Source organism: Delphinapterus leucas, chromosome 18, assembly GCF_059928025.1.
Source record: "Delphinapterus leucas isolate spDelLeu-1000000601 "Yukka" chromosome 18, BTC_Dleu_Yukka2, whole genome shotgun sequence".
NCBI classification, from domain to species: domain Eukaryota; kingdom Metazoa; phylum Chordata; class Mammalia; order Artiodactyla; family Monodontidae; genus Delphinapterus; species Delphinapterus leucas.
In genome coordinates, this window is record NC_143146.1 from 5,507,201 (window position 1) to 5,531,963 (window position 24,763).

General features: G+C 41.4%; 1 long non-coding RNA gene across 1 annotated transcript in view; it reads right to left on the reverse strand.

Moving 5' to 3' along the window:
- Nucleotides 1-24,763, reverse strand: part of LOC111176399 (uncharacterized) — a 240,884-nt gene that overhangs the window by 85,756 nt on the left and 130,365 nt on the right. The gene's annotated exons all lie outside the window — the stretch shown is intronic.

Here is a 24,763-nt window from a genome sequence, read left to right on the forward strand (position 1 = left end):
TTAAATTCCCCACTCTTCTTTATTTTTATTTATTTTATTTATTTATTTATTTATTTATTTATTTATTTTTTCGGTATGCGGGCCTCTCACTGTTGTGGCCTCTCCCATTGCGGAGCACAGGCTCCGGACGCGCAGGCTCAGCGGCCATGGCTCACGGGCCCAGCCGCTCCGCGGCACGTGGGATCTTCCCGGACAGGGGCACGAACCCGCGTCCCCTGCAGCGGCAGGCAGACTCCCAACCACTGCGCCACCAGGGAAGCCCTATACTGTGTCCTTTTCATCAACATGACTTGGGAGCTCCTCACCAATTCCTGAGATTTCCCAACCAAAGGAACCAGATGACTCTGCCCCCTCCTCACCTGCTCCCACCCCGTCTGTACTGAACATCATGTGCCCAGACAACTTTCTTAAGGAGCTGTAATTTTCTGATTAATGTTACACTGTGAGAAGATTCACAATGGTTGAGCAGGTCACCCCATTCCCTAAAGAACCATAACTGCAAGACAGAAATATCCCAGCCTGAGTTTTTTAAGTTATATATAAAATATTCTATTTTTAAATCTACCTTTTTGAGTAATTTTTTTTTTTTTTTTTTGCGGTACGCGGGCCTCTCACTGTCGTGGCCTCTCCCGTGGCGGAGCACAGGCTCCGGACGCGCAGGCTCAGCGGCCATGGCTCACGGGCCCAGCCGCTCCGTGGCATGTGGGATCTTCCCGGACCGGGGCACGAACCCGTGTCCCCTGCATCGGCAGGCGGACTCCCAGCCACCGCGCCACCAGGGAAGCCCCCCACTCTTCTTTAGATCAGCCTAAAGTCAGAGGGCCAGGAGACCACCTGAGACCACAGTTCTATTCACACCCCCAGGAGAACAACGAGCATTTTCTCAAGGGTAGTTGACAGAACATTTCTATACCCTTATATCTGGGATTATTTTCAATCACTGTGTAAGGAAATTTATGAACAAAAATCCTTGGATCCAATATACATAATCTGCTGATATTGGCCAAAACTTATAAAATGTTGAAACTATGGTCCGAGAAGACAGCAAGTGAGAAATACGACAGCAGGAATATCCATTAGAGAATGAATGCTGAAATCCATAATTAAAATAGTAGCTTGCTTCCTACATGGCTCTGTTATTAATCTGTTCAAATCTGTAAATTACAATATCAATCACTTTACTAGGGGGAGGAAATTCTCCCGGTCTGTATTCCATTTACCAATATGTCACGTGAAGAAGAACCTATCTGGGACATTTCCCAATATCCGTACATGTCAAATTAAATTATCTGGTCATCTCATTTTGATGCCTCATATGTATTCACTATAAAAGACCCCCTTACTCCCCCAAAAAGGAGAAGAGTACAATTGAGTGAAATTTTGGAGGGTAAAATGAAGAGTTTGTCTCCCATCCACGTGACTTGTTCCAGGGATATAAATAGGATTCAAATGCAGACCTAATACCTGTGACTTCCGGTTTCCAAAAGAGTACAACAGAAATGCGTAAAACAGATCACCCAGGGAGATAGAAGAAAGGATACTAGGGGGCCAAGGATAAAACCCCAGGAGACACCAATTTAAAGGGTATGAAGAGGAGGACCTCAAAGTGAGATGGGAAAAAAAAAACAAAACACTTGTCCTGTAACGTCCTGTCTGAGAACCTATTTGTGAGCTGGCCGATTCAACCAAGTCAAAACTTTGGAAATGATTTAATGAAACCCAGTCAAACTCTAGGAATACTGCCCATTGCTGATGCAAATGAACAAGATTTAGTTTTCAACTGATCAAAATCATTAATTCCGTCCTTAGATCTATAAATTGGCTATTGATTTTCACAGGGGGAATGACTCGCTCTGTACCATCACAACTCAGAAATAGAAAGTGAGTTTCCTCCCCACAGATCCATCTGTCTGACAGCTCTGACTGAGCTCCCTTGGTAAAGCCTCCACAAAATTTACACCTTTCTCTATGACCTCTGAAATCTTCTACACTTGAAAAAAAGGAACCCCCAAATCCCAAAGTGGCCTTTGCATATAGATGCCTCCATGGGATTGTAGCTGTGGTTGTGGAAATGGCTTCATCTGTCAGCCACCTAATGCAGGAGGTTTTCTAATTGATAATGAGCTCCTTAGGGGAACATAATTTCAGAGTGTAAATTAATAATCATTTTCAAAGGATGGCACCTGACTTTTAATAAGTTATCTACTACCTTGTGTGTTATCTTTTGTAATAAACTTGTCCTAAAGAGGCAAATTTACAAAAAGAAAAAAAAAAACGTGTTGAGTTTGATGGTATGCACATAAGTTAGCAAATCAACAATTGTGGTGACTCTACTTTTTAAAAAATACGAAACACCATCTGTGTTGTCTAAGACAACTTGTTGAGTTTAAAAGTATTTCACACTAAGATCTGAGTACCTGTAGTGCAGGTGTCTCTTAAACCCCAACTAGATGCTGACTTTGCCTGGAAAAGCTTAAGAAAGTGTTTAGTGAAACTCAAAATAGTAACATAAACGTTGACTTATTTTTTTTTTAAAAAAAAAAGAAGATTTCTTTAGGTTTCCCCGTTTATCCCAAATGGTTCTCAGTGTTTTTAATAACCTGCATTTAGGGGGCTGGATAATGCACTGGTGATAAAGCTTTTTATTAATACATATTTCAGCAGCCAGAGAGTGTGAAGACACCGTTGGCATTGTGGCTGAGGGTTTTGTTTTCTGATTACGAAGGACTGGAAGGCCTGACGCGCCAGGGCTGAGTGATTTCACCAGGTTTGTTCTGTGGTTCCCCATTGTCGCCCTTGAAAAGAACATTCCCACAGAGCGGGCTCTAAAGACAATAAACATCGTATGTTAAAAAGAAATGACATAATATTCGGTGCTGATAAGGGAGCTTTTCCCAGGGGCTGCGTGGGACTGAGCCCAGGAGGCCGTCTGCGCTGGGTGCCTGGAAGGAAGTGTCCCCAAAGTGGTTTACAGAGCCAAGGCAGCCTCGGCACAAAGGACCCAGAAGTGGGCAGGTCCCTCCCGGCCTCTGTGAAAATCAATCCAAGGAAGTCTGAGGCTGTGGAGCAGTTTCCTGTCCGCTGTGTGGGAAATTTAACTGAGGGCAAACGGCCGGCAACAATGGGACAATATATTATAATAAACAGGAAAAATAGCATTGGCCACGGAAATCAATGGCTGGACTTCATGAGGCATTCATAAGATTGACAAGTGAATAAATTAAAACCCAAAGGTTAGGACACTGAAAGAGAAGTTAATTTTATGTCTGTCCTGGAGCTGCCCTTTTCAGACTCAAATTAAGACTGTGTATAATAAAATAAACACAAAGTCTTAGATGCACAGAAAAGGCTTCGCTAAGACCTACATCGTCAGAGAAGCAGAGGTTCTTTTAGGAACGTCCCCCTGCATGTGCAGCGCTGCTGACAGGGAGTTAACCCCCTCGACAGCGTGACCAAAGACTTATTTAAACGAGTTTCTTGCTTTCAATAAACCTGCGCTCAGCAACCAACTGTTCATCCAGGAAGTGATGTGACACCCCAATACCCTGAAGAAGTTTACTCAACCAGAACGGAATGGAGATGTGCTATTTAATTTAAAGAACCCAGGAAAAAGCCACACGAGGCTCCTCCAAACCCCCAAATAATTATCCACAACAGAACACAGCTAACTCTAAAACAGACTTCATTTCCATAAACAATGATCAGTCCATTTCCGTGCTGTGGCTTCCCTTTTTAAAGATGTTTGTAAAGTGTGTTTGGCTTTCTTTTAATAACAAAATGACTTTAGTTAGAATTCACCACTCAACCTTGGTTTTGCAAGAAAGTGTTTGACACACCAAATTCTTTCTCCTAATTACTGTGAAAGACAGAGCTTTGTTCAGCAGACAAAGCAATAGGCTGAGGATTTTGAGACAATTAATTCTAACCCAGGCTTGGCGACTCTCACTCCATCTCAGTTCCTTTGACAATTAAGCATGAATCCACAGTTTCTGAACTTTTGTTTTAAGTTATTACAAAGCATGACATGTCTGATGGCTGCTGCTGGAGAGCTGTCTCACATACCCTAATATTTAGAAGCCATACCTCAAGTATGTCTTACAAGGTCTGGTTTGGGTTTCAAAGATGTTTTGCTGCATTCTTCATTTTACTCTTTGATTTTGGACTGAGACGTTTTCTTTACATACCAAGGATTGCTGACAGGGTCCAATATTTTGCAAAGTTGTATGATTTGGTCTTTAATAAATAAAAATTAACTCAGGAATTTCTAGCCTCCTAGTCTCCTGAGAACATTCTTAAACACATTAAAGCAGAAAGATAGTATCAGAGTGCCGAACTCTGGTTTCACCTTAAAATTTTTACTATGAGTTTAGGAGGATGTAGAATGATTAAGAAATAACATCCTTCAATCTCTTTATTATTTTAAATGTGGTAACAACCTAGGTTTTTTTGGGGTGGTGGTGGTGGTTGGTTTTTGTTAGGTTTGCCCAGAAGGAGGAGAAAAAAAGTCAAATTTATTTATTTGTTTAAATTAATCCAACCTCATTCTTAAACATTGACTTCAGCAGCTGGTCAAACACAATCCAGGAGGCCAGCAGAGGGCAGTATATAACAGCAGACACAGTCTCTTTATTCGAAAGGTAAATCCTACCAGTTCTACACGCCAAGGGACATAAAATAAAAATACAATTCTACATGGAGTAGTTTCTGACCAAAGAAACAAACATTCTGGCATCAAATCAGATATTAGAATGCAGTCGGAAGACGTGAAGGCTCCTGGAAAAATCCGCTGCGTTTCCGTGACACCCCCTGAAGGAGGCCCTTCACACGCCTCACTCCGTGTTGTCTCTAAGGCCAAAAAGAGTCACTGACTTCTTCGTCTCAGCGTTTTGTTTAATTTAGATTCCATCCCGCTGAGCAGCACAACGTCCAGGACTATGTTCAGAAGAGAACCCAGAGCGCCTTCAATGAACATTAACAAACCTGGGCAGACGCCTTGCGGGCCGCCGGGCAGCTTCACCCACGGGGCGCTCCTGACCGGGTTTCCACGTGGTCCCTGCAGGAGGGCGTCCCAGCGCTCCGCCCCACGGGCATCCTCCTCTCCTCCCTCCGCCTTCGTCCTTCTCCGCGTCGTAGGTTTCACAGCTCCATCTGCGGACCCGGCATCTAACCCCTTCTAAGTGGCGGGCAAAGCTTCCACGGGAAGCCCCATCCTCGGACAAAGCTGCATCTCCAGTCTGGTCTTCTGGGTCTTCTACAACTTTTACCATAGTCATTGAAATTAACAATAGCATGCTTTCCTTGACAGCCTGGGCGCTGGCCTCCTTCCCTGGGGCCAAGGCCAGGGTTTCTGGGTTCCTCTCCCACACAAGCCCCACCCTTCCTTCGCCCGCTCTTCACCCCCGCCGTCACCTCCACCCCGTCTCTCTTTCCCCTTCCCAGCCTCAGACCACGGAACTGAACTAATAATCAGAGTAGCCTCCTGGGCACTGATATTTCCTCAGTTTTCCCGTGACCGACCCAGCGCCCCTCTCCAGCTGTTTACTCCCTATTCAAACATCTGGCAGTTCTTCTTGCTTACCTTTTTTTTTTGTCTTTTCCTTAGGAAAGGAAAGTACAGGACAAAGACAAAGGCTGACTATTAAAATAACAAGAGTAAGAAGGATGAACAAGCTACTCAGGGCCTGAACCAAAGTCAGCACAGGGGCTGCGGAAACCCCAGAACCGCAGTCAGTCAACTCACCTGGGTGAGTTAAGACCTCACGACCTCATCTGAGTAATGAGTGGGCTCCCTTTTTAAAATCCACTGTATGACGAGAAGGAAAAACAGAAACCCTTAGTTCCCAAGCAGCTGCACCTCCCGCTGAAATCGACATGAACTTGAGGGTTTAACTCAAAGGTGTTTCCTTTCCTCTCAAGATATTTTATCACATTTCACTTCAGATATGGAACGTGAGTTTGCTGCATGGCGTAAAATACACCCCGTACTTTCAAAGATTTCAAATTAAAAAAGAATAAATACAGAATTTCATAGTTTTCGAAGAAATATGTGTTGCCTTCCCGGTTATTCACGTTTAATTTGAAAGGAAAACTATTTTTAAAAGCCAAATAAGGATGTTATGATTTCCAAGAGTAATACGGAATCTCGACATTTCTCTCTATCCCACTGTCCACTTCACACCTCAGCTGAACTTGACTCAGTCTTGGCAGAAAGATATCACTCTGGAAGAGGAGATTCCTACAGTCTGCCCCATGAACAAACCCAGCCTTTGAAAGAAAACCTCTGTGGACAATGGCATTGCTTCTCTCATCTCCACAATAAGAGCCTTAAGTTCACATTCACCCGAGTCCAACGTGATTTTGAAAATCAATATATCACAATCAACAGTTTCTCCTCTGGTCAAAATTCAGAGGGCTGGTTATTTTTTGAAGAAATTTCGGCCCTTTAATGATTTTTATCCATCTCAGTGAAGACATGCTGGTTCTCAGTATTGAGTCTGAGATTTATGGGCAGGGGCCTCAGGCAGTGTCTGGCGCTCACTCAGAGAATTCACCCTAAGGCCAGCCTCTGAGGGAATCCCTTCAACAGAATCTCTGGCAAGCCTTCATCCTTCATTTTCAAAACACCCCAGTGACGGAGAAGCAGTCTCTTTAAAGGAGGTCCATTCCATTTCTAGGTAGAATAATGGTGCAACAATTCATCCTTATGTTAAGCCCACCCTTGCTCGTAATTTCTATTTATTGATCTTAATTCTAACTTCTGGGCACACATTGGGGGAAAAAAAGCCAAATATTCTTCTGCAGTGATGTTTGAGTAAAGCTCTCATGTTTCTTGAAAATTCTCTGGGTTAAACAGTGCTGGCCCCTTCTGATGTTTCGCATAGAGCACCCTAGCAAAGCCTTTCAGCGCCCCAGTTTCATTTCTCAGGATCTGTGTTTGTAACACGCAGCTCTGGAAACTGAACACAGTTGGCTAGGTGTGGCCTGACCAGTACCTGATGAGACCTCTCTTTTTTCTTTATCAGTAATTCTGAAACTTGTATGTATCCAAGCATTACCTAGGGGACTTGTTAAAAATGGACATTTCTAAGCCCTTTTCTTATACATTCCGGTTTCTAGGGGCCCAGACAGTTGCATATGATGAGCAGGTATTCCTCAGCCCATATGTTGAGAAATATTTCCTTAGGGGGGGTATACTTTTAAAAAATATGGCCTCAGATCTTATTCTTTTTTTTAAGGACACTACAGAGTCATATTGATATTACAATCAATCTAAACAGTTAAGTCTTCTCACAGAAACCCCTATCAGAGTCCCCTGTCCTACAACTGTATAAGTTTTAAAGGCTAAAATTCATGAAAATGCATTTATCCCTATGTAGTGTTGCCAGATAAAACACAGGAAGCCCAGTTAGATTTGAATTTCAGATAAACAACAAATCGTTTCTTATTGGGACATATACTAAAAATTATGCATTGTCTATCTGAAATTCAAATTTAACTGGGTGTCCTATATTTTTGTTTACTGAATCTGATAACCCTAACCCCGTGAAACTTACTCTGGTTATATTTGTTTTTTCTTGTCTCCCCTTTGTGACCATTTTGGACCTAATTCTGTCCTCAAAAGTTTTTAGTTCTCAAAAATATTCTCCTGTTTCTGACCATCAAGTTACTCTCCCTGTTTATGTGAATTGCCAGGGACAGGCTCAGAGTTGATGTTTGCCCCCTATTGTAAAAGAAAGAGCCATCTCACACAAGTGATTAAGTACAAATATCCATTTTTCTTCGTCATCTCCAACCCTTCCCCAAGTCCAAGATGACTAGTTTGTTTTCAGCTATACCGTAAATAAAAGCACACCTGACTCAGAATCAGAAGGCCTGAGTTCGAATATTGGCTCTACCATTTAAGAGCTGTGCAACTTCAGGTAATTAATAGACTTCTCTGAACATCAATTTCCTCATATGTAAATGGGGCTACTTAGGGTGATTATGAGAAGTTAATGAGATGATAGAGAGGAAAGTCTCAAGCCTTGTGCCTAATAATTCCTCAAAAAGAATTCTTCATTCATGAATTTTTAAACTAGTTATGAGAGCTGCAAGTTCAAATTGGCAGAAATAAGTGTGTGGATCACTTCCCGTTTGTCTTAACGTCCATAAGAAGTATAAAAAGCAATAAATCTGTAGCTATAAAGAAAAAAAGGGGGGGGGAGATTGAGGTTAGCGGCTGCAAACTATTAGCCATAGAATGGATAAACAACAAGGTCCTACCGTATAGCACAGGGAACTATATTCAATGTCCTGTGATAAACTATAATGGAACAGAATATGAAAAAGCATGTATATATATAACTGAATCACTTTGCTGTACAGCAGAAATTAACACAAGACTGTAAATTAACTACACTTCAATTTTTAAAAAAGAATGAAAAAAAGGGGGGAAGTCATCATCAGATATACATTATCAATGAGTTATTGGAAAACAGAAAGCCAAGCCTCTGGGCACATGAAATCGAAACGAGAGAGCAGCCAGAATACACTCCTCAGTGAAGGGGCCCAGGAAGTGGGCCGATTCTGTGCATCCACACCAAGAGGATGTGATACAGGAGAAAAGCATCAGGTACAGGGGAGAATAAGAAAAAACAAAAACAGTGTGGCTGACAACAGAGAACCGCATGAATATTTACTTTCACTGAAGATCCGACATGCATAGGTAACCAGGGGGTTATCATCAGAAAAACAACAACCAAAGGGAAAAAAATGTGGGCGCTGGCCCTCCAGAGCACAGCTCTGCTGGTCCTGACATTCCCTTTGAGGTGGAAGGAGGAGCTTGCAGCTGACAGCAGGCTCGCTCTCTGCCCGTTCCCGCCAAAGAGAGCCAGGAAACAGACTGGATCCACATTCCAGGGGCCCCAGCTAGTCCGCCCCATGACAAGGAGAAGGCTGAATGTGTATGTGGAGGTGGACTTCCTTGCAATGCAGCAGAGAACCCCACCCAGTTCCCAATCCTTCCGTCTTAAAAAGGAGCTGACTATCAAGGAGGAACCATATCCGTATGAAAAAGTAAGACGGAGAAAAAGCTAACAGTAGAACTGAACCCAGAAAGACACACACAGTTCAGACAATCAAGAGACCTTACAGAAGGAAAAACAAACAAAAAAAACTTCTTAATAAGATGAGAAAGATTTGAGAAAAATATTCTATTTTAAGATAGTAACAGAATTCTATGAAAAAATTACAAGAACAAGTGAGGAGTTGTATATGACTGATGAAATTAAAAAATACTTCAATAAAAGGGACAGGAAATAAAATCTAGGAAATCTCCCGGAATGTGGAACAACATGACAGAAATAGGAAATATAAAAGAACATAGGCAGCATAGGGAACAAATCCAGGAGGTGTAATATTCAAATAATACATCTCATAAACTGAGAAAAGAAAAACAGTAAGGAAGAAATTATGAAGACATAATAGGAAAAGAATTCCAATCCTAGAAAAAGTCACCCATCTTCAAATCAAAAGAATCTGATGAGTATAAAGCAAAATGGATGCAGAAATAGCCTCGTGTCTTTTCACAAGGGCAAAGTTAAAAGTCTTGGGACCTCCCTGGTGGCGCAGGGGTTAAGAACCCACCTGCCAATGCAGGGGACACGGGTTCCAGCCCTGCTCCGGGAAGGTCCCACATGCCACAGAGCAACTAAGCCCGTGCGCCACAACTACTGAAGCTTGCGCGCCTAGAGCCCGTGCTCCGCAACAAGAGAAGCCACCGCGATGAGAAGCCCGCGCATCGCAACGAAGAGTAGCCCCCACTCAGCGCAACTAGAGAAAACTTGTGTGCAGCAACGAAGACCCAACGCAGCCAAAAATAAATAAATAAACAAATGTATATTAAAAAAAAAAAGTTAAAAGTCTTAAATGCTTCTATGGGCGGTGGGGGGTGGGGGGCAAAACCTATCAAAGAACAAGAATGAAAGTGCTATCAGATACCTTATCAGCAACCCTGGTGAAAGAAGACAAAATGCCTTTAAAACCTGGTGGAAAATGATTTGTATTCAAATTATAAATCAAATGTGAGATGCTAACCACCTTTCCAGACAATCAGTGATCCATAAATTGTACCTTCCACCTACCCTTTTCTGAAACTTCTTACAAATATAAGCCAGCAAAAGCAAATGGGAAAAAACACAAAAGGATAAATCATGAGTTTCAGGAAACAATGGATGCAAACCAGGAAAAGGTAAACTCAAGTCCCAGGATGAGAGCAGAACAGGTGTAGAGCAGATCTAGAAAATTATAAACTTCAGGACAAGCAAAAAACTGTAAGTAAATCTGTGATCCAATTAAGAAACAAACTAATAATAATAGCAAACACTTGTATAAAGCTTACAATATGTCAAACACCTTTTTAATCATTTTTGTATATTGATTCAGAATCCATCAAAACTGTATGGTCATCACCCATATTTTATAGATAAACTGAAGCATAAACAGTTTAAATAACCTACTAAGTCCCAAAGCTACAGACTAGCAAGACTGGGCATTGGCCCCAGGCAATATGGCTCTAGATTTTATGCCCTTAACCACACCTTTCCACTGCCTTTCTAAAATAGATGGTGCCTATATAGGTTTTTAAACTAAATGATAATTTCTGTAGAATGCAAATATATTAAAGAGCCAGTAAAAGTGATTCTGGAGAAAAAAGAAATTAAAGACATTCCAGAGAGAAAGGATAGGATGGCAGAAGGGAGAGTCGGGAAGATAAATGGATGCATTTGCCTTATTATGTCACAGGAAGGGAAGGTAGAGTGAGCAGAATTGAAGTAGGTTTGTTTGTGTTTTTCAGAAGATGATGGGATCTCTACCTGATGGCTAGTTTTTCCATTTGTAAAACAAGAAATGAGGTCACCAACCAGGACTGTGGGACCAGGTAAGTGCTGGAGATTTATGGAAGCTGGAAAGAATCTGAAATCATTCTGGTGCAGAACGGAGGAATGTTGACCAACAAAATCCAGTAGGATTTCCCGGCAGCACTGCAGGTTAGTGATCATGAATTTACAGTAGAACCACTTTCCCCTGATGTGTGCTTTCTCCAGGCAGAGAAGAATGAGGTAGCTGGGTCCTTCCAAGGTGGTGTTTTTGTCAGATGAGTTGGAAAAAACGACAACAATAGCAACAAAAAGGCAAGAGGGCTTCAGGCATTGGCAGGAATTATTGACAAGACGGAGCATTCAGTGTCAGCTGGGTGACCAAGGAGAGGCAGTTGGAGGAAAAGTAGGAAGACCAAAGGGCGGAAGTCTCAGCTGGATGGACGAAATGACCTGGCTCAAGTCGCTTAACAAGTTAGCAGAGGATGGAGAAAATCTGTGGTCCCACATCACTGCTCTGATAAAGACTCTGGAGGTGTTCCCAGTGGTGTTTCCTGACAAGCCTGCCAGTGTGCCACGGGAGTGACGAGCTCAAGTGAGCAGAGGTCTGCAGCGGTGAGAAAGTCATGGGTGGACGGGGCCGCAGGTACAGAAGTCGCCCACATGGATGACAGACCTTGGCGGAAAAGAAAAAGACTAAGTCACGTGCAAAATCTGTGATTTTTTTGATTAAAAGGTGGATAATCTCAATAGGGAGAAAGAGACAGAGATTAGTGTGAAGTGTCTTGAGTCTCAAAAATCCTGGGTTTGTCGTTGTTGCTTCGTTTTTGCTTTACAGATGGAGAGGTGGAGGAGTTGGGATCTGAAAGGAGCAATGAGGGGCCAGGAGAAAGCCAATGCCATGCTCTGTCCTTGAAATACATGAAGTGCGAGAAGATACAGAGCAATGACAGGGGGGCTGCAGGGGAGATTGTGGTCCCAGATGAGAGCCAGGTAATAATGCAGGAAGCCGGAGGGGACACGAGAAGAGTCTGGGGACACGGGGTGTTTGCTTTAAAGAAAACTTTGGGAGGGATAGGAGGTGGAAAGCTGGACACCAAGGAAGTGGCGATTATTAGGGAAGAAGGAAGATGACCCAGCTTTCCTTCCCCTTAGGAGCTGACTGATGACGTCACACAAGAGAAGGCGGTGGTTTGTCTCAACAGACTCTGATATAAGTGGATTCTGGGCTTGCTGTGTCGTTTAAGTCACATTAAAAAAAAGAGACATATTTCCACATACAATGCTCTGAATTAGCACAGCTTCCAAATTTGTGGAGTGCTAAGTAATGAGCTGGGTTTTTTATTTTCATTTAACTTTTATTTTATATTAGAGTATAGTTGAATTACAGTGTTGTGTTAGTTTCAGGTGTACAGCAAAGTGATTCAGTTATACATGTACATATATCCATTGTTTTTCAGATTTTTTTCCCATGTAGGTTATTACAGAATATTGAGTAGAGTTCCCTGTGCTATATAGTAGGTCCTTATTACTTATCTATTTTATATATAGTAGTGTGTATATGTTAATCCCAAACTCCTAATTTATCCCTCCCATGAGGTTTTATAATAATACAAGATTAGGTAAAACAAACATGGAGAAAAAGGACATAGAAAAGGCTCAGATGGAGAAAAAAAAGTCAATCAAAGAAATCAGTGACTCAAATTTTCCAAGCAAAAGGAAAGGGGTGACATCAAAATACAAGTATCCAAGAATAGAGGCAGCCTGTTAAACTGAGAGCAGGAAGTATGTTATTACTTTAAGTGATGGCAGGAAACTAATGGGAAAGTCAAAGGTAATGATCAGTGTATCAAACCACCTTTTGGTTTGGGGGTGTGAGAGGTGATAACGTTTGCCTTGTGGTGTTTATTCCATTTGAATTTTCGTCCAATGGAATCAGTGATTTAAACTTAAGACAGTGACATAAAGATAAGCATGGAAACAATGATTTCTTTCAAATATGTCCTACAAAGAAACTCAAAGTCAAAGGTGATTCAAAGATTAGAAAGTCTGGGGTGGGGGTGGGGGGTTGGAAACAGACTCATGAAACCATGCAGGATGAAGTTGCCAATAGGTATCTCCGTAGAGAGGACTTTTCTATAATAGCACTATTTTACCGGCAGTATGCTTAGGAAAATTAGCCAACATCCAAACATTAGTATCAGGGAAACAATCAGCAGAGGCAGCAGGAACCATTGTGGTAGCTGCAAAGCCCCATAAATATCCCCCAGTGCTATTAGCCTGACAGCGGAGGTGATGAGCACAGGTTATTCTGACAAATAGATGCATATTCCAGACACACTGAATTAGTTCCAGGATATATCATCAGGGGACACCAGACGACATTGGAAACAGGGGACCTCAAAGCGACATAGAGCAAATCATAAGAAAGATGGAGGGCAATTAAAGCGAATGGTCAAAGGTGTCAGAGGGCACGGGGCGGGGTGGGGTGGGGTGGGGGTGGGATCAAAAGGACCAGGGAAGAGAGGGATGACAACACCGCTTCTGAGACACCCAAAGGTCACTGCAGACAATGCAAGGACACAGAGAAGAGGGGACTCAAATTATGATGCCGAGCAAATCGATTCCAAGTTATGCAATGATGAAGATAAACTGCCCGAAACAGGATGTATAATTATCGGCTAAGCTAACAACAAACTGTAGCAACCGTCAGGACTTTATCTTAAGGAAAACAAGAATCTGTAAATATACATTGAACCAAACCGGCAAAAACCAAATTACATATATAATTCAATAAACATAACTGAAGGCCAGCTACATGCCAGGCACTGGGCTGGGAATTCAAAGGCACATAAGAGACCCTGTGGAGTCTGTGATACAGACAGGGAGAGGGAGCCATGAACAGGTCGAGTTGTCTCATAATATACGAGCACTTGTGTGCATTGAGTCCAGAGCATAGACATGTCACCATGGAAGGGTTATGGCCAGAGAGCTTTTCTATGAATGCTTGGGATTTTAAGAGATGTTTACAGAGAGATGAGGGGAAGGGGCATCGCAAGGGAGGAAAGGGCAGGTGCAGAGGAAGAGGGTCGGGGAAGGACGTACGGGGATCAGGGTCCCGCTCGGTGTCTGGTCCGGGCGGAGGAGAAGCTTCAGAGGGGCAGGAGTGGAGCGGGAGATAAGATGGGAAAAGGAGGTCCTGGTGGGTCCTGGGCGGCCTTGTGTGTCAAGCAGGGAAATGGGACTTTGTCTTCAGGCAGTGGAGTCAGGCAGGGTTTCAGTGGAAAGCAGGGAGGGAGCTCTGCGTTTCAGAGCTATGGCCCTGGTGGTGGTGTGGTGGGCAGACTGGGCGGAGGCAAGACTGAAGGTAGCGAGGTTTCTGCCACCAGATGGGGATGGAAGACCTGGAGGGGAAGGGCTTTCAGAGTTCCTCTCCCGACATTGTCATAAGAACAGCTACAAACTGTCCATCACTTCCCATATGCCAATTGCTTTACCTGCAAATTCTCTCATTGACTCCCTGTAACCATCAAATGTCTCCCTGTGACAGCTGGAATTCTCCCTGCAGCTCTGAAAAGGTAAGCAACCTGCCAAACCCCTATGGCTCTTTACCCCAGAGCGGCTCTAAAACTCGCCTTCTTAATACCACGTGTGCTTAAGAGAATTTTTTTTCCCTAAAAATCCGTAAAACTATAAATCTGAAAATCTGTAAATAAATTGACTTTGGTGAGGAAAGCAGCCATTCCTCTTCCCATTACTTCCATCCTGTGTCTCAGATCAGACCACATACTACTTCTTTCTGAAACAGTGTGTTGAGTTGACCCTTTCTGCAGCACATGTAACTGAGCTTGCACGCATCTGTCCTCTAGACTGGAGCTTCCGAAGGCGGGGTGTTCTGGATCTCTTGACCTCCAAGTCTCAGCAAGTGCCCTGCACACAGTACATGCAATTATGGGTTGAACGAATGAAGGAATCTCCTGAGTGGCTTTTCAGCCCTGTAAAAGGGCTGTAAACGCTTGTAATGGCCATGTTACAGCTGAGACGGTGACTTTACCTGTCAGTAGTTAATGTCCCCTCATCAAAGGACAGGCTTTCCCTAGAGGATCGCACACATGCGTCCTTCATTGGAATGGCCTGACTACCAAGCTTTTAACTAGTGAGTGAGAGAAATAAACTAGCACAGAGCTCTACTCGTTAATCTTTTATACATAGTATAATCGTTAAACAGGCTGTAAGTCAAAAAATACTACGTAAAATACATTTAAAGGCTACGATATTTTTTAATGCTTAAGAAAAATGTTAATTGTTCAGCCTTTACTTAATCATAAGCTTAATGTAACCACTGCCATTTTCCCCATTCCCTTCTTAGAATGTGTCCTCCTCACCAGGTGTGAAGTTGAATTTTAGGGTCGTACCCCTATCAGGGCTCATATGCACTTCAGGAACCTCCGCCGTGGGACATGAGGCCAAACTGTCACCTCAGGCCACTCCTGCTTCTTCCATCTGCCAGGGTTTTTCCCCTACATGGCCCACCTTGATCCACTCAGCTACTGTGGCCACTTGCGCTAATTAAACATAGGTCTCTCAGCATGCCTGTCCTTATCATTCTAGAAAGTGTTTTCTCTTCCCTCTGATCTCTTGACTCCAGTCTTTACTCAGGACCCAGGCAGGCAGGAAGCATTAAGGTAATAAGAAACCAGTCTGCTTTTTATCTCTGAGTCTAGAAGACCCTCCACACCTGACTGCCTCCAGGGATTTTCTTTAACGGCTGCTTTTTGCTATCTTTTTCTTTTTGAAAACACTCTCTCCAAGTTTTATTCTTTTCTGATTAAACCTTTATTCTACAAACAATGCCTTTTCTTATTAGCTCCCTTAGAATCTTTAAATTTTTACATTCTCCATGAAAAAGACTGTATCATTTTACACAGAACCTGAGTTTTTAAAACCAAACCTAAAAAAGGTCTGAAAGCACATATTTTACATGGGGTTTTCTCCTAATCATCTGGCCTATCTTTTTTTTTTTACATCTTTATTGGGGTATAATTGCTTTACAATGGTGTGTTAGTTACTGCTTTACAACAAAGTGAATCAGTCGTACATATACATATGTTCCCATATCTCTTCCCTCTTGCGTCTCCCTCCCTCCCACCCTCCCTATCCCACCCCTCTAGGTGGTCACAAACCACCGAGCTGATCTCCCTGTGCTATGCAGCTGCTTCCCACTAGTTATCTATTTTACGTTTGGTAGTGTATATATGTCCATGCCTCTCTCTCACTTTGTCACAGCTTACCCTTCCCCCCTCCCCATATCCACAAGTCCATTCTCAAGTAGGTCTGCATCTTTATTCCCGTCTTGCCCCTAGGTTCTTCTGACCATTTTTTTTTTCTTTTTTTAGATGCCATACATATGTGTTAGCATATGGTATTTGTCTTTCTCTTTCTGACTTACTTCACTCTGTATGACAGTCTCTAGGTCCATCCACCTCACCACAAATAACTCAGTTTTGTTCCTTTTTATGGCTGAGTAATATTCCATTGTATATATGTGCCACATCTTCTTTATCCATTCATCTGTTGATGGACACTTAGCTTGCTTCCATGTCCGTCCTTGCTATTATAAATAGAGCTGCAATGAACATTTTGGTACATGACTTTTTGAATTATGGTTTTCTCATGACCTATCTTTTAGGTAAATAAGATTCCCATCCTTCACCCAACAAAGCAGATATATTTCAAATGACTTTTTGAATTATGGTTTTCTCAGACCTATCTTTTAGGTAAATAAGATTCCCATCCTTCACCCAACAAAGCAGATATATTTCAAATGAGTTCAACTGCATTTCTAAATATATTTTCCCAACTGATAGAGGGAAATTAGTATCACTCAAGTGAAAAGCCCAGAGCCCTAACATGGGAAGGCTGTTTTTACTAGAATGCTGCTTGCTCATCATGGGATCATGGATCTCAGTCTTCCCTAAGAATCTGCGTCGTAAATAATGCAGCAAGAGCATAGCAAGAAATCACTGCTTGTCTTTTCTTTCTTCTTGTCCCGCCCCACGTACAAAATAGATACTAGTGGGGCAAAGGTGATGGAACTAATGACTGATGACGACAAAGAAGCCTAATAGCAGAGAGCACCGTCATCAGAAGGACATTATGCATCACCCTCGTGAAGCACGCTTGCCAATTCCCTCCACAAGAGCGCTGCCGCTTCTTAGGTCTTCTACTCCTTATCCAGGTCCCACTCCAAACACCGGAATTTAGTGAGCAATGTTTATGCCCCATGGACTCTAAATGCCCTGGACTTAATGACACCACACCTTTAGGAACGCTAACTCCATAAAACCAATCGAAAGAAAGCGGACCTGTGGGCCTCCCTGGAGCGTGCGGTACTCTGTCCCTCCCGCCCCTGCCTCCGCCCCTCCCTCTGCCCCACCCTCACTTATCACCCGCGCTGTTTCCGGCTGCAGACCCTCTCCCCGGATGGCTGTGCGCTCCGGGAAATGTCCAAGGGAACCTCGTCGCCCCCACCTCACAGAGGAAGCAAGAATTTACATCCTCAGTCGCCACATTCAAACGATTACTGTGATATAACATCGAAAACATGGCATTTGAAATCAGAAAACTTGTATTTTAAATTCGGTTCTGGTAATCATCCCTGCTGGCATGTTAGAATCATCTGGAAACCTAAAAAGAAATATCAGTGCCAGGCCGTCTCCAGAGATTTCGATTTCATTTATCTAAGGTGAGTCCTGGGCACAGGCATTATTTAATGGCTTCCCTGATTATTCTAATGTGTCACCACCATTGAGAACACACACACACACACACACACACGCACGCACACATCTTTGAGCCTTGAAGACAAGCGCTTAATTTAAGTCTTTGAGTCTCAGGGTTTCCACTTGCAAAATAGGGGTTGTGATTTCTTTCTTGACAAGGTATTACGAAGATTAAACATGGTATACATATGAAGGCGTCTTGTAAAATATACATCACTAAATTTAAAGTATTTTATAATCATCATTAATAATTCAAGTTTATTTGTCGACTTATTAACTCCTGCGCATTCTTTATTCTGTTGTTACTTTTCTGCCCATCTAAGCAAGTGAGTAAGGACCTTGTGTCTCTCTGCTTTGTGCGTGTGCGTGTGCACGTGTGTGTGATTTTTAGGGACAAAACAGAAGTTTCCATGAATTAGAAGCTTTTCCAACCCAGGCTATTTGGAAAAGCCAAGACTCTGGGGTATCTGGAGTCAGGAGCAAGGACACTCAGATGACTTCCTCAGACGTGGGACGAAGAAGGCTTGGAACCAGATGCCCAGACTTAGGAAAGAGAGATTTAAGTTGGTTGGGAGGGCAGTAGAGTGACACAATTCCTCCCAAGTTTGTGTAAGGTTGTCTAGAAGCAGCGTTCATAACTTTATGTCTCACCCTGCAAGGAAGAGGCCCGGCCTGCAGGATGGAGGCCAGTGATGAGACCCGTGAGAGTCAGGGCTTGGGGTGCCTGTCCAGCCTGTTACCGGAGAGGCAGAACTCACCACCTCGAGGTCCACACTCCACTTCACTGTGATTAGAATTCACATTTCTACCAGCTCAGAGGGACCCTGGAGCAGATTTTTTCGAGTTACAGAAATAAAGAAATTAAGCTACTTATTATACAATGTTAATATTGTATAATAAAAATTCACAGCTAATAGTTCTCCATTTAACAAAAGTTTAACAAGACCCACCATGTACCTCAGAGCTACTATATTAGTTTACAGGGATATCCTTTAAACTCAACAAAATAGATTAGGGATACTCATGATAGAAATGGGAATAACTTTAATACCTTTGTCCTCCCCACCAAAAGGCTCACATGAGATAGTAAATTTAAAAGTGAAAATCTGTACTGTCATCAAAACGGATTAAGAAGCTGAGGCTATGCCATAGTCAGATACACACAAAAGAGTTGGGTAGCGTCCTAGTCAGTAACTTTTAAATAGCTCTAAGATGAGTATGAAGAAAATTTGGAATAATACCAAATTTAGCATTAGTCATTACTTGATTTCAAATTGGGAGTCACAGAGCCCAGGCAGAGTTTGCAGGCTCAAGTCAGAGCTGAGAATCAGAGGAGTCACACATTCAAATCAAAGTGTAATCCATCCCACTTGTAGGGTTTGGACTTGAAGCCCAGTTTGACCAAGAGACTGTAAAAGAAAGTTCGATCTGTCTCTAGTCACTTTGAGAAAAATTGCCCTGAATGTCTACCACTGCAGCCAAAATCTCTGGGTACATAAGCTCAGCCTATAAATGATGTAACTCAACTTAAACTTGGGATAGGAAGTTGTTTCCATAAAAGATAAATAGGGGACTATAAATAACCCAGAAAGGTTTGGAATCAAGTATATTGATGACATAAATCAAATTCATTGTATGAAGACTTTTGTGTTGAGTTTGGGAATAACTGTTTGTATATTTGATATGTAGGGTGCTTATAATGTTTAAGAGAATTTAGCATCCTAGAGAATCCAAAAGATTAGCCATGGTATTATAATTTTTAAGGTAATTAAGTAATTAATTTAGGCTTGTCATTTGACCTTGAAAGTGAAAAGATAATTTTACCAAGTTTTAAAAGAATATTAGAGTATGTAAAACTAACTAAAGTCACCACGTTTTCTATAATAAATATGAAACTTGTCAATGTGTACTATATTACACTCTGTCTTGGCAACCCTGAAGTATTGAAAATATTTGGCATTTAAGGATAAAAATATGAAACATTTTTAATATCAAATAGGAATATCCATACCCTTTCTGTAGGCAAAGTTTGCTGCACTCAACATGTTTAATCCATTTTTTTAGACTTTTAGACACAAAAGCATTGAGAAATGTCATTTAAACCAATCCTCCAGCCTTATCAATGAAGATCAGAAATAGAGAAGTTAAGTGATTTGCGCAAACTGCAAAGCTATTTGTGTCCAAATCCAGCAAGAAATTTCACGACCCCCCAGCTGAGTGTTTTCTCTCCAGTGGCATCAGCTTGGTTTACTGTTTAATGAGATGATGTCGTTCCCTGGGACATACCACTGATAGTATCTTAACCTGAACACAGTAGATGGTTCTTATTTTTCCAGACAGAGAAGACATTTCAGTTACCCCAATGTTTACAGCTGAGAACATCCCTCTTCCTAGTTATGAACATTCTCTCCTTGGTACATAATAAGAAGGCTACAACCCTAACCAAACTTCACCGGCTTCTTTCCTAAAACCATTGGAAAATCCCACTGACCTGAACAATGTTTTATTCTAGCCACAACTTATCCATTATTCAAAAACACTGACTTTCTTAATGTCCAATATCCTATGCTCACTTTCACAACTTTGTAGTGAATAACTTACTCCATATGAGACTTTGTGAAGTGCTTAAAACCCTGAATAATGCTCCTAGGACCTACTGGAGAAGGATCTTATGCTGTAAGAACACTGACTACTTAATTTCTGCTACAAGCACAAATCGAGGTCCTGTTCTAAAGTGCTAACATTTCTCTAGGGGTGGATGGAGAACAGCTTACGCAGGAGAAGAAATCTGGCTCACTGTCGACAAAGCACTCACAGCCCTTGGAAGAGTGGTATTGTGCAAATGCAAAGCTATTATTACATAAAAGCATTCAGAGGATAATATTAGCCACAACTGTATTAAATATTAATATGAATGCAAATGGTGGCTAAGAGCTTTAAAGAAGAACTGTAGAAGTTGATAATACGTGAAGTAAAAGTACGAAAAGCTTGGGTATTTCTAACTGTGCATACCACGCAAAGCCAACAAACTGAGGACTAATAATGAATTGTCAGAAGTCATGCTTTCATCTTTAACTCTTTCAGCTCAAAACAATTTAAGTAAAAAATGAAGGTTGTCAGACGTTTTTCAATGAGCATTGAAAACAGGACTTAGACCCAATTTACTTGATTTCCATAGGCGATGGTTTTTTGATGTGGCAACTTGGCTAGGCTAAAACACAGTTATCAGTTATTCAATCAAGCACGAATCTAGGGATGTTTGTGGGTGTGATCAGAATCCCTACTCAGCTGACTTTTTTTGGCCATGCCTCACAGCCTGCAGGATCTCAGTTCCTCGACTAGGGCTCGAAGCCACGCCCTCGGCAGTGAAACTGTAGAGTCCTAACCACTGGACCACCAGGGAATTCCCATCTAATCAGCTGACTTTACATTAATCAAAGGGAGATTATCCTAGACAGGCCTGACCTTATCAAGTGAACCCCTTAAAAGTGGGCTTAGGGCTTCACTGAGCCTGAAGACTCCATGCCTCTTAGCTCACACTCGTGGGTCACCATCCTCCCTTTCTGACTCTTACAGACTTTGGGGACAGCTCTCACAACACATAGGCCAATTCTCTGCAATAATGGAAACATCTGTCTGTCCTCTCTCCTTCTCCCTCTCCTGTTGGTTCTGCTTCTCTGATCGAACCCTGACTAATACACTATATTTTTCAATAAACATATTGTTGGATTTTCATGGGTAGAAGAATGTACTCTAAATAGTATCATTTTACTTTGTAACCATAACGCATAAAGGAAAACAATGTTTAATTTTGCTACCACTGTAGATGACATAATCTACCATTGATTTTAGGATATCACTACTCAAGATGGATGAGCTCTTCAAATGTTTTTCAACTGGATTTCAAATGAAATTCCAAACATAATGAATCATTGGGTCCTAAAAATTAAGGCTTCAATACTTTGGGTTAAAGCAAAGCTTTGGAAATAGCCTAGGACATTTAGTATGGACCAAAAATAAAAAAGGGCTCCCAGCACCATGTATCCCTAATGCCGTATTTCCTCCATCCTTAAATGAAAATCACACACGAGCACACACGTGTAAACACACTGCCTAGCAGAGCAAAGCAAAATGTAAGATTGGGGCCATCTCTCAACAAGCCTTAGGAATACTGAAAATTTTAAAAACAGATTAAACTACAATTTAGTTCAAAGTTGAATAAAATAATTAAAATCATTTCAACTGGTTGTAATAATTATCTTCTCTATTTATCCTGAGTAGCTTCTGGTGTCTTAATAGATGACATACACGTGTTATTAACTTCCTTTTAAGGAAAACCAAAATATTTTAAATGATATATCAAAAAGCAGTTAAATTAATTAGACCTCTAACTTCATTCCTATTAAAACTCTCCAAACAATAATGTCTCAAAATTAAAAGGCATTAGGCAAAGCAAATTATAACACATTTGTAAAATGGAATATTATACAGCCACTGAAAATTATGTTATAAAGTAATTAGTGAGTGGGGAAAAAAGATATATAATCAATAAAAGCAGGATAGAGAATTCTGTATATGTCACCTGATTTATAAAACATATAGGAAAAAATACTGGGGAAAATGTCCACAAATCCTAAACAATATTTATCTCTAAGTTGTGGAGTTATAGGGGACCTTTTTCTAAATTTCTATAGCTATTATGCATTATTTATTTACTTAAAATGATTTATGAAACATGAAATCAATTGCTTTAACGATTTCTCATCTGTTAAATACTGGTGATATTTTGATATTAAAAGTAGTGAACTCCACCCCCCATTCCCTGCCCAGGAGCACACACTGCATTGACCATGGGAGCTGCACACATTCTGTGATGAGCTCCTGGTGACCTATGTGCCTATGGCTCCTGCTGTGGATCAGAATTGGCTGGTGCCTGACTCTAGACTGTGTGCAGACCATGAGGGATGCTTCTGGATTGGCTTCTGGTGCCCCCAGTCTTTTTGTGAGTATAGTTATCAATACAATCTGATTTAGTAAGAAAACCCAAGACTGTATTAAAGTCTTGATAATATGTGCACACACACACACGCACAATAAAAAGGTGTGAAGATTTCATAGACTGAAGAATTTTGCTTTATTTTTGCAGAGACCTAGATTAAATTCATCATTTTAGCCTGCCTGCTTCACATACACCCCTATTCTCACAACTGCATTATCCATCTCGTCTCAAACAGACGTTTTGATTTCAGTATTTTTCTCACTATATTTACTACTTTTCTCCCTCGGGGACCACGGTTCCCTCTGTCAGGGGGATTCACTCTCTCATCTTAAGTTCTCTTTTGCCAAAATTATCTTTCTAATTAGAGATGAACAGATGGACAGAAAGTATAAGAAAGAGAATTCAAAATAAGGGATATTTAAATCAACTTCAAAAACTAGTAACTGACCCCAATAATTTTGTATCAGAACAGTCTCCCTTCTTTCTTCCCACATTTATGATCCCTACATATAATGGGAGTGAGTAGAAGATCCGTGACTTCAAACATTTTCTACCCAAGGCTGAATTTCAGACCAGATTTTCTCTTTAGGATTTCAGCTTATGAAACATCTAGCTCTGTCAGCACTTTAAAAAGAAATCATAGAGGGTAATGTTCCAGCCTTTGAGTCACCTGGAGAAAATATTTGGGAGTGTATGCATAGCTCCATGGAGAACCATTCTGATGTGGATAAAGAGGAAATAAATTCTCCTTTCACCAAAACCTCTGAGAGGCTTTCCTCTGCTTAGTGATAACAAATCAGGGCTCTATATCCAGATCAGATAACCAGAGGTATAATTTCTTCAAAATCAAATTCATCCTACTGAATGTAGCTTATTATCTAGCATAATGATAAAGAAAACAGCCAAACTGATGGAAAATATTTCTAATAATGACAAAGACCTGATCATCTATATTACAATCATATAATTATCAGGTATCAAGGAAACAGAAGCAGGTTTGGGGGAATGTTGAAAGAATCAAATAATAGTGTCAACAACAACAAATAACTCGGAAGTTACACAAGTTGGGTTGAAAGCCACATGCACAAACTGGACTATTTGCTTAAGTTTTAAATGAAATTGGGGGCTGTTCCAGTTCCTGTCAGGCTGACAAACTAGTGGGAGCAGCTGTCCCCCCAGTACTTTGCTCTGGAGATGCAGAGAGATGAGAAGTTAATGGATGTAAGAAACTGATGTTAAAGCCATTTGACAGCCTGGGGAGAGAAAAGGTGGTGTTTCCTGTGGAATGTGGGAAAGTGATGGCCCTGAACAGTAGTTGCCAGGAGTATAAATGAGGATAGTTCGAGGGAGGGCATTTTCTTTGCAATATTTTCTTTTTTAGTCATAATCCAGGGCAGATTATGGCTGCCCATCAAGTTAAAAGCATCCGGAAGGAAAGAGCACATCACCTACCACAGAATAAGAATCAGGTAGACACCAGACCTCTCATCAGAAGCACAAGGTGCTGGGAGACAATGGGGTCATTACTTCCAGTGTTGATAATCACTTTGCAACATGAATTTTCCCACTTAGTTATATTCTCAATCAAATACATCTGCAGAAGTTTTAGTAGACAGAACTCTCTTAATAGAAACGGCTCAGAAATAAGAAAAATAAATGTAGGCTCTCTGAAATCTATATATATTCACAGATGAGTAAATAACTGTTGCTTTTGCTGTTTTGGAAAAAAGGCAGAAACTGACATCATAGGAAAGGGTGAGCTTGCTTGGGTAGAAACTGAAGAAAAAAATCTGGCTTGGGTTGCTCTGTCTGGTTTCTAATTGTGTTTGGTTCTGTTTTGTTTTGTTTAGGGATGAAGACGTAGATACTGAGAAGCTTAAAAATCAATGAAGAAAATACAAAAAATTATGGGCCTATTTTTTTTTTATTTTTAAATTTTTTAAAATTGGGACACTCACCATAGGCATAAAAATAAAATGTATGATTTTTGAATCAAAAGAAGGAAATATTAATCTATTTTTTAAAAAAACAGAAAAGCGGGGCTTCCCTGGTGGCGCAGTGGTTGAGAGTCTGCCTGCCGATGCAGGGAACATGGGCTCGTGCCCCGGTCCGGGAAGATCCCACAT